Raw genomic sequence first — 9,285 nt, forward strand, 5'->3', positions numbered from 1 at the left:
GTGGGAAATGTGTAATAACACACAAGATACACCACACAGAAAGAAGAACATCCCTAAACTACATAGAAAACAGTATTGAAAGGTTGTTCTTGAACTGTAGTGGTTCAGATGAGCACTGGCAGGAAGAAAATCTTTCCAAAATTTTTTTAAATCAGTTTCCTTCAATAGGAAATTTAAAGGTATTCAAAGAACTCAGAGTCTCTCAATCTCAGCAGTGTGATGTCCACATTTGCCCCAGCACAGGCTTGCACACACCAGATTTTCAGTTGTGGCTAAGTAAAGATATAGAAATGTATCTATATTTGGATCATGAACGAGGCACCTCACACCTACTAAGCAGTACAGACTCCTCTTTCCTGCAAATTAAGCTGTTTGCCTGCTTTAGGAGCATCAGCTTCCAACACCCATGATTAAACTATGGGGCTTCTAAGGTTTGTTAGGCATCCTTACACAGGAAGGGCAGCACAGCAAAATTCAGCAGGCCACCTCCTGATCTTATAACAAGATCACTAATGACAATGTGTTACCTTGCATTTCTCCTAATCAATTATTGTCTTGCTCTTTTTTGGGTCCATAACTTGAAGCAATTTGAAGTAATTTCTGTCTTCCAAAGCTGGGTGTTCAACACATTAAAAAAAAAAAAATCAAACTTATTTTAAAAGGACCTTGTATTGGACAACTAAAACTGGGTATCATAAGGGAATGGTCTCGTTCATTTTCTCACTGGAGTGCCCTTGCAGTGACTCAGTCCTCAGCAATGAGATGCTGACACTAAGTACATATAAGAGAGATGACTTCAAGTGAGATAGAAATATTGTAGGTTGACCTGCTACTGAGATGTTTACTGTGCAGGTGTTTTCTTAAAAAACACTTCAGCACATAAAGACAAAAATCAGCTCTCAAAGACTTTTAAGAGACCACATGAAGACAGGAAACTGCAGCCCATGTCTACCCCACCTGAAGAGCTATTGGTGGAGCTCCAGATCAAGTGCAAAAACAGCTGCTGCGGACCTGTTGGGGGAAAAACAAAAGGATTCCAGCAGCTCAGGGAGGTTCATGAAGATAGTCCTGTTGGAGGCATCTTCAGGAGGGTGTAACAGACAGTGAGGCCCGGTTTTACCAACTTTTTTTTCTCTAAAAGCCCCGTTCATGCAGTAGCGGAAAAAGTGCTGACATTGTCACTTTGTTCATTGGTACACAGATTCAAAAAAGGAAGGAAGGGCAGGTAGCAAAGTAGAGGGGAGATATAGCCCAGGGCTAAAAAAAAAAAAAAAAAAAAAAAAAAAAAGAAAAAAGAAAGAAAAGAAAAAAATAGACTAATTTTTAACAAGCAGTCCTATTTCTGTGTTGCGCAAGTCATGCTGAGCCCTCTATGATTGGTATGCGTATGTTTAGACTAGTGTTTCAGGAGAGGGCAAGAGAGAGTCCCAGGACTGTGGGAGACCTTCTACTTATAGTAATTAATTAATTCTAATTAGCCCTGGAAATGGGTCTCTCCGGCTCTTTGTTCTCTGAAATTGTGCTTTTCAGATCCGTGTTTCTCAATTAGCAGCTAATTATGATGGTCTTGCCTCCTTGAGGCTAGATAGGGTATAAAAAACCACACACCACCCCCCACCCCCGACAGCTGTTGGAGCCTTCAGCTTGAGCAGCAGAATTATTGATACCAATTTCAAGGGTCTTTCACTCTTGTCCAAAATGCCTCAGAGAGCTGAAACATTGCTATTTGTGACACTACTGAGAATTATTTGATGCGTGGAAAATACATCACATTTCCAACCTTCACCAAGTGCAGTGAAAGCAAAAATAGGCAATATGTGTGTCCAATAGTCAGTCCCTTCTCTCCTTTTCTGGAGCAGAGGATATGAGGAATCCAGATACAAACCTCAGCATGTTTTGAGGAATAACTAGGTATTCCTAGGCTGTTTTGCTATCACCAACTTTCCTCTAGAACCTTGTTGTTGGACAAGGGTGATAGAGGTCTAACCTGGATACAGATCTAGTTTCCCTTATGCCAAGGACCCCAATTATTAAATTCCCCATAAGCTAGTTCCTGTTTTGTAGAACAATGCAAGCCCAGCATTTTACCCTTGTGATAGTGGGTTTGGCTCTGGAATCACGGGCAGGGCAGGTAGGGCAGGGAGGAGGGGCATATGATTCTCAAACTCATGTTGCTGGAGCAAGATGGATGGCCCACCTTACCCCAGATCCTGCCTTTATTGATGGTGGGAGGACATGCTGCACAGGAACTTGAGTGAGTACAGTCCTGCTTTTTCTGTTTATAGACCTGTTGTCCATGAATTTATCCAATCGCTTCTTGAATTAGCTGGTAGTACCAGTACCCACAGCCCTCTGCATTAATAAATCCCAGAAGTCCATGGCTCATTGTGTAAGAAGGAGACTTTCTTTCATCTGTTTTAAAATTATCTCCTAGTTCAAGCATCATTTTTCCAGCATCACCCCTCATTTTCAGCAACATATATTTTTCTCCTACATGCAGGGCAGAAAATGTTTCACTTGTTCTTTTATCTCTCTTGTACAAGGGTCTGTGCAAAATGTATCTGCTGAAGGACGTGACAGGATCATAGAAGCACCACAATTTTCAGCTACTTGTGGATGCACAGTTGTTCCCAGATAACAGGAAATACAGTCTGCTCAGCAGTTCTCACGTTCTTCTTGCATGACGATTTCACTTCAGATCTCCATGAATAGTTATGCTCTGATATTTCCTTGGTAATACCAAGGGGGATTAGCAGTACTGAAGGGACCCTGCAAAAGTAATGTTTTAAGATAAAATTTCTTTGCAGTAAAACTAGAGATAAGATGAATCCCATCTCGAATTGGTTGCAGGCTTTCCACATCTGAGTAAGAACTTCATGCAGATGTTAATTATTTCTGTGCTACAGTAGAGAGGCTCCCTAGACCTGGACCCAGTTTCAGCTCCAACCAAATCACGTCCTCATCTGGGAAAGGAGGAAAGCCTTACACCAAATAGCTACATAATATCCCTCCTTTATACACATATAAAACACAGCTATGAAAAGTTGTTTCCTTGTTGCAGGCATTAAAGAAATGCAGTGTATGCATTACTTTGTAATAGCTCTTGGTTGTAGTTTTTCTCTCAATGCAAAAATCTGTCTCCTGAAGGGAAAACAATCATCTTTAGATTAAATTATATGACAGAACACTTATGTTATCAAATAATCTCTATGAAGGTTTCTAGCATTTCTCTTTCCTACAGAAAATTGAAAGGATCACAGCAGCAAATGATTGTAGTTTGGCTAGTTTACACTTAATTGTGTGTTAACTTGTCCTCAGCTATGTATTTCGGATCATATGGAGTGGTGAAATCCAGGAAAGTACAGAGAAAGGTTGTCCAGGGATCTGGGAGCTTGCAGCAATGCAGGACTTTAAAAACAAGTTAAGCAAATGTAGTGTTTTCACATTCACAAAACATCAGCCAAAAAGGGCAGGGATGTATTTGATCCTGCCCTGAGCACAGAAAGGAACCAGATAACTTCCTCAGGTCCCCTTCCGGGCGGATTTGTGTGATGACATAAAATAGCAACAAACTAACAAAGTAGAAGTCTCTGCTTCCATGTCAGGTAGCACTTGTCGAGGGTGTCTTGTCTGCACAGTAAACTTGCCAAGTCTGCTGCCTGCCTAGATGGCTCGCTGGAAGCAAAAGGAGAAATTGCTTCAATGGGACAATACAGACAAAAGCACTGCTGTGAACAAAAAAATTTCCCAAAGATTGCATCATCCAAATGTATATCCTCAGCCACATAATTCGAACTGTGATAACAGTGAAAAAGTAACCAGAAAGGAGAAAAAAGAGGGAGGGAGAAGGTGTCATGGAAGGCAGGGAAAGCAGGAACCTGGAGCACACCCCACACTTAGCAGAACCAGGAAGGCTCTGCTCCAACAGCAACTACTTGTCAGAGTAAGAGGAAGAAGGCAACTCGTTCAATGCAAAAACTACAACAGCCATTACTGATGGCAAAGAGCAACAATTGGAGAGGACTGTGTGGATGTGAGCCAAAAAGAATAATTTATTGTAAAATGCTAAAAAAAAGAGATACTCTTAAAGCAAGTGTGTGTGTTGTTGTAAGAGAAATGTGTGCAGTGGTCTACAGAGTTCTTAATGCTATATTTTTAAAGTCACTGTATTACAAGACTTCTGAAACAAAAACCTGCTGCGATCTTTTATAAAACTCAGTGTTAATACATTTCCAATACAGTTGTATAGAGCCCCTTTCTATTAACATAAGCCTGTGAACATATTTATGCATTTAGGACTGTTTCTGCTCTCTCCTCCCTTGCCAGCCCCATTTTATTATTCCCTGATATAACAGTGCCAGTGTTATTGTTGAGCACTAAAGAACAAGTTTCCATCCCCAAGAAGTCACCCCTCCATCAGCTGAGCTGTAATCATTGACCCTACAGACACATTTGGGCTGCCTCCTGCAAAATAGAACCCAAATGTTTAAGTGGGGCCATTTCATCTGGCAATTGAGGCAGGCTGAGCACACACATGGTTAATTAGTATGGTTCAGCCAGCAGGCAATAACTCATTAAGCTACAGTAACTCAACTGTGTTTGATCATGTGCTTTATGCCCCAAGGCACTTCATAAGTAAAGCAGTAAAGTCAACTTATCTACCATCTCAATTTCTCTCTCCCTCTCTCTTTTTTTCTAACCACAGAAAACCATGGTTAAACCACAGAGGATAATTTCTGGACACAGAACAGCTCACCACCTTCCTCTTTTTGGCAGACTGACTGCTCTTGAAGACTGTTATTGTGTCTCCTTTCAGATTTGCTTACCCTAGGTGCCTTTCACTCTCCTCTCTGGAGCCTCGCTCTCCTTGGGACTTGCAGTCATGCCTTTCCCAAGGTGTAATCCCAGGAACCAGTCCCAGTGATCCAACTGAAAGGCTTATCCCCTGCCTGTAATGTGCAGCATCCCCATCTGTCCAACCCAGCCCAATGTTCCTTCCTTCCACAGCTGAGTCATTGCTCCATCAGAACCTCCTTTGCAGCACAGCTTCATCTGGCTACTCTCTCCCACCATGTGCCTGTGGAGCTGATTATTTCAACATAGGTGCAGATTTGTGCTTGTCCTCACTAAATTGCATCCTGTTTCTTTCCAGACCATTCCTCTAATTACTCAGATACTTCCAAACACTAATCTCCTCCTCCCTGGTGTCTCTCGCTCTTTGCTGAAACTCTAACAAATGGGCTCTCTACCTCTTCATCCAAATTATTAATGGAAATACTGAATAGGCCTAGGGATATCCCATGGGATCAAGCTCAGTAAATCTTTCCCATTTGACAATGTTCACCAGGTAACTTCTCTCTGAGTACTCTCAGTCATTTCATCTAAATCTTTTCTCTTTGATTTTTGTATTAGAATGCTGCATTTCTAAAAGCAAGATATTGTAGCTACAGCTTCTCCCTATTATATGGGCAGTAAGAATTTTTATTTTTAATGGTTAATGCTAAGAAAACATGCAGAAGGGGAACTAACATCCACGTGTCAGAGTTGATTCATCTGGCTGCTGGAGGATTAGGATGTGACCAAATGTCCCAGCCTGCCAGTTGCAAACCCATCCCAGCATTCACCAAAAGCATCTGCTGGTGATCTCCTCTCCACTAAATAGGATGATGGACTAAATGGATTTAGGAATAATTTATTCTAAGAGTTGCTAAATCATGGGCTACCTAATTTCCATGAGATTTGGATCAGGCCTCTATGAGTCCAAATTCACTTCCCAGAATGAAGTATAAGGGATTCCACCAGTGATTTCCATTCCCACATAGGTAAAAATTGCTGAGCTTCAAACTCCACATCAGAGTGGAACGTTTCTTTTATATACGAGGGAAGATTCATTCCCTTGTGCTCTAGTAATTTTGTGATTTGCATAATGAAACCTAGGAAGATATGGTGGCAAATCCAGATATACAAATAACTTCTCGGTTTTGCTTTTCACATCCTCCTGGAGAACAGAAGCATGCAAGAAGTCAAAATAAAACACCTATAACACTGTATGGCATGGTAATAAAATATTGCTTGCTAAAGCAAGAGCCTTTGAACTGCTTATTAGAGAAGCCCTTCCCTCTCCACTGGTTTTTAGAGGCAGCCTAGGGAGATTATGTGCTTAAGTTAGTCATTTAAATTTAGATACCCAGAACAAACATTGCAGACTCCCCTCCTCCCCTCCCAGAGCAAACTCGTCATGACGACACAAGGACCATTCTCTTTTCAAAAAGGAACTGGTACCACAACAAAAAAGTTGATGAGAAAAGAAGAAGTATTTCACTCGCTTGTCAATGTGGAGGTTGTTTGTTTGTTCTTCTCATGTCAATTGTGCTTAATAACTGGACGGGAACTGATGCAAATTAAGCCAGGGCATTTCTGATCACTGGCTGAGCATTCGCTTAGTGCTAACAAGAAACTGAACTGTAAAATCAAGTCAAAATATTTTTTCTGTCATTCCCAGTGGAAATCAAAGCTAACACACATTTGTACTTCCGCTTGCTCGGCAGGCGCCTTGGCCCCCCTTTCACTGACATTGAGTCCTGCCAGAAAAGCCCATCAGGTCTTTCAGGTTCCCACTGGCAGGAAAAGTGCCCCTCTCATTACACCAACATTTGGAAAACAGAGAATGTGCTGAGTTCTCAATGTCCTTCAAGCCTCCATAAATCACTCATAGAAAAGAACGGAGATTAGTTGGGCAGCAATTTGTATGCCCAAAAACCAGAGCTGAAGTAGGACCTCCAGAGTCGCTATAGAGGGATTTCATCACGAGGGAGAGAGGCCGAGCAAACAGCAAGGATGCCTTGTCACAACAACATCCTGTCCTTGCAAAAAGGAGAAAGCCTTTTGAGGGAATGACAGAGCTTTGGATCTCAGCTCCCCGAGGCAAGTTCAGGCAAGTTCAGACTCATTACTTTCATGCAATGGATGGTTTGGGTTTATTATTAGATCGAACGCAAAAGAGCCTTGCCAAGTTTGAAAGTTCATGATGTTTCAGGCAAAGAAAGGAAATGTCTTTACTTCATAGAGAGGCTAGTCTTTCCATTATGGAACAGGCCAAGAGTTACTTAGCTCTCATTCCAAAAGATGAATGGAAGATGACTGAAGAATAGTCTGCTGAAACCCAGAGGCAGTTCTGCCCTTCAAAGCTTGTGAGTGAGGGCACCACAGTGTTCTGACTACGACTGAAATTCCCATTTCCCAGGTTTGCATTTTCTGCTGTGAATGAGATAAACATTGATACAGTGCAGAGCAAACAGAGTCTGCTGTCAGGCTCATCAAGGGATTGCTGGCTACTCAAACAGAAGAAAATAGGGTGGGAATTAAATGTATAACTTCAAGTCTTGCCCCCTTGCTTACAGTTCTTTCTCACCCTCCTCAAAATCCGTCTTCAGGACAGCTGGACGTTTGCTTCTTTCTGAAGGCTGAGGCTGTCCCAGAGCCTCGCTGCTCTCAAGCTGGAGGCATCCTCTCATTTCCAGCCTTAGCCAACAGCAGACACTTCAGACACATTTGCTTTTGTGTAGACCATCTGCCCAGTTTAAATAATTTGTATCCTTCCTTTGGGATTACCTATATTATTTCAATAGATAGCAACCATAACTATTCACAGGTCCTGCTCTGCACACTCAGACAGTTCTTCCCTGAAACTGCCCTGATCCTGCTCTGTTGTGACAGTGCAATAAAGAAGGGTTCACCAGGGTGCTCCAAGTTGTCTGTGCCAAAAGCAGTCCTGTAAGTACTTTAGAAAAGCAAATCCAGGACCAATGTGTAAGGAATGTCACTGGCAGGTTTCCTCCAGCTTGATGCTCCCCTAAAACACAAAAGGTGTTTCTCACTGTGGGACATACCTTTACCTATTTCATCATCCTTACACTAATGTCCATCTTCTTTAGCTTCCCTGATAATTTTCCAGACATCTACACATGAAAATAATCTCTCAAAATTCAGCTGTACTGGATCTATTTAATCTGTCCTGTGTAAAAAGTGAATTATCTATCAATTATCTACCCATCTATTGTTTATCATTCAGGCTAGTCTGGCTTGAGCTACCGCTGCTAAACCGAGTCTGAATTTCATGGGTGGAGGGTTTTTTCCCCCTCAACACCCTTTTTATTTGTTCTTCAAATTTGTTCTGGGCCCTTCCTAACATCCAGTCCACAGTGGCCAACTAGTTAGGAATAACTTCATTTTCTAAATCTGAGTTAAGGCCTGTGACTGAGTAGGTTTAAAGAAAAAGTTGTTAACGTTTGATTAAAGATTTCATGCAAACTAGTGAATAAAGTTTTAGGGGTTCTGGCAGGGAGCTGATCTTATCTCTGTGGTAAGGTGCACTGACTGGCTTTGTTTTTACCCATGGTGTCACCTCTTGAATTTTCAGGTCCTAAGAGCTTCCCTGGTTTTACCCCAAGTATTTAACATCTGCTTATAGAAAACAGAATGAAGGTGAGTTCTTAACTTGATGTACTATCTGAATATCTTCTGCCTCTTTCTTCACTGCCTCATTGCTCACCTCTCTTCTGCTTTCTGTTTATAATGCAGAAAGAAGTTCTTGCTATACCACAACTATACATAGCTATACAGCTATACCACAGCTTCTTGCTGTGCTTGCAGGGTCTAACTCAGCTCGATTTACAGCAACTTCCTTTTTAAATCAACCCATGAAGACTCCTTTGCTTTTCCCAATTTGTTTTTGGTCCTTCTTCTTCACCAGTGTCCCTCAGTTGCTTGTCCAGGTAGGTCTGAAGTCTTCCCTTGCTAAGTCCATTCCAGTTGAAAAGTGGAATGTGTGACACACAGCTTTTGGCATGTCTTCTTTTACGAAAAGCAGTTACAACGTCAACCCCAGACCAGGGGTGGAGGGAGGGTCCAAGAGGCTGAGCACAGGGCCCCTCCCCAGATGGGGAGGTGCCACCTCCTCCTGAACAGCTCTGTGTCACCTGTCCTAGCGTGGGAACAGCCTGCACCCCTGTGCTCCTCCAAATTTCTGGCTTATCTGGCTCTCCAGCATCTCTGGCTCATCTAAACCACAGAGCAGCATCCGAGCAGGCATTAAAGCACAGTGTGGAATGTATCTCCCTGCTCAGCTCTTCCAGGTTTACTTGCTCAAGAAGGTGCATCCTTCAGTGGTGTGGCTCTTTGTTCCCGCAGCTCCCAAACTTGCCTGAAGAAAAGGAGAGCAGGTGTGTGTCTGTCCACAGCACAGGGAAGTAAAAGTTGTTTTTCCTTGTTGTTTTGACTTACCAG

This window comes from Zosterops lateralis (assembly GCF_965231275.1).
Source record: "Zosterops lateralis genome assembly, chromosome: 2".
NCBI lineage: Eukaryota > Metazoa > Chordata > Aves > Passeriformes > Zosteropidae > Zosterops > Zosterops lateralis.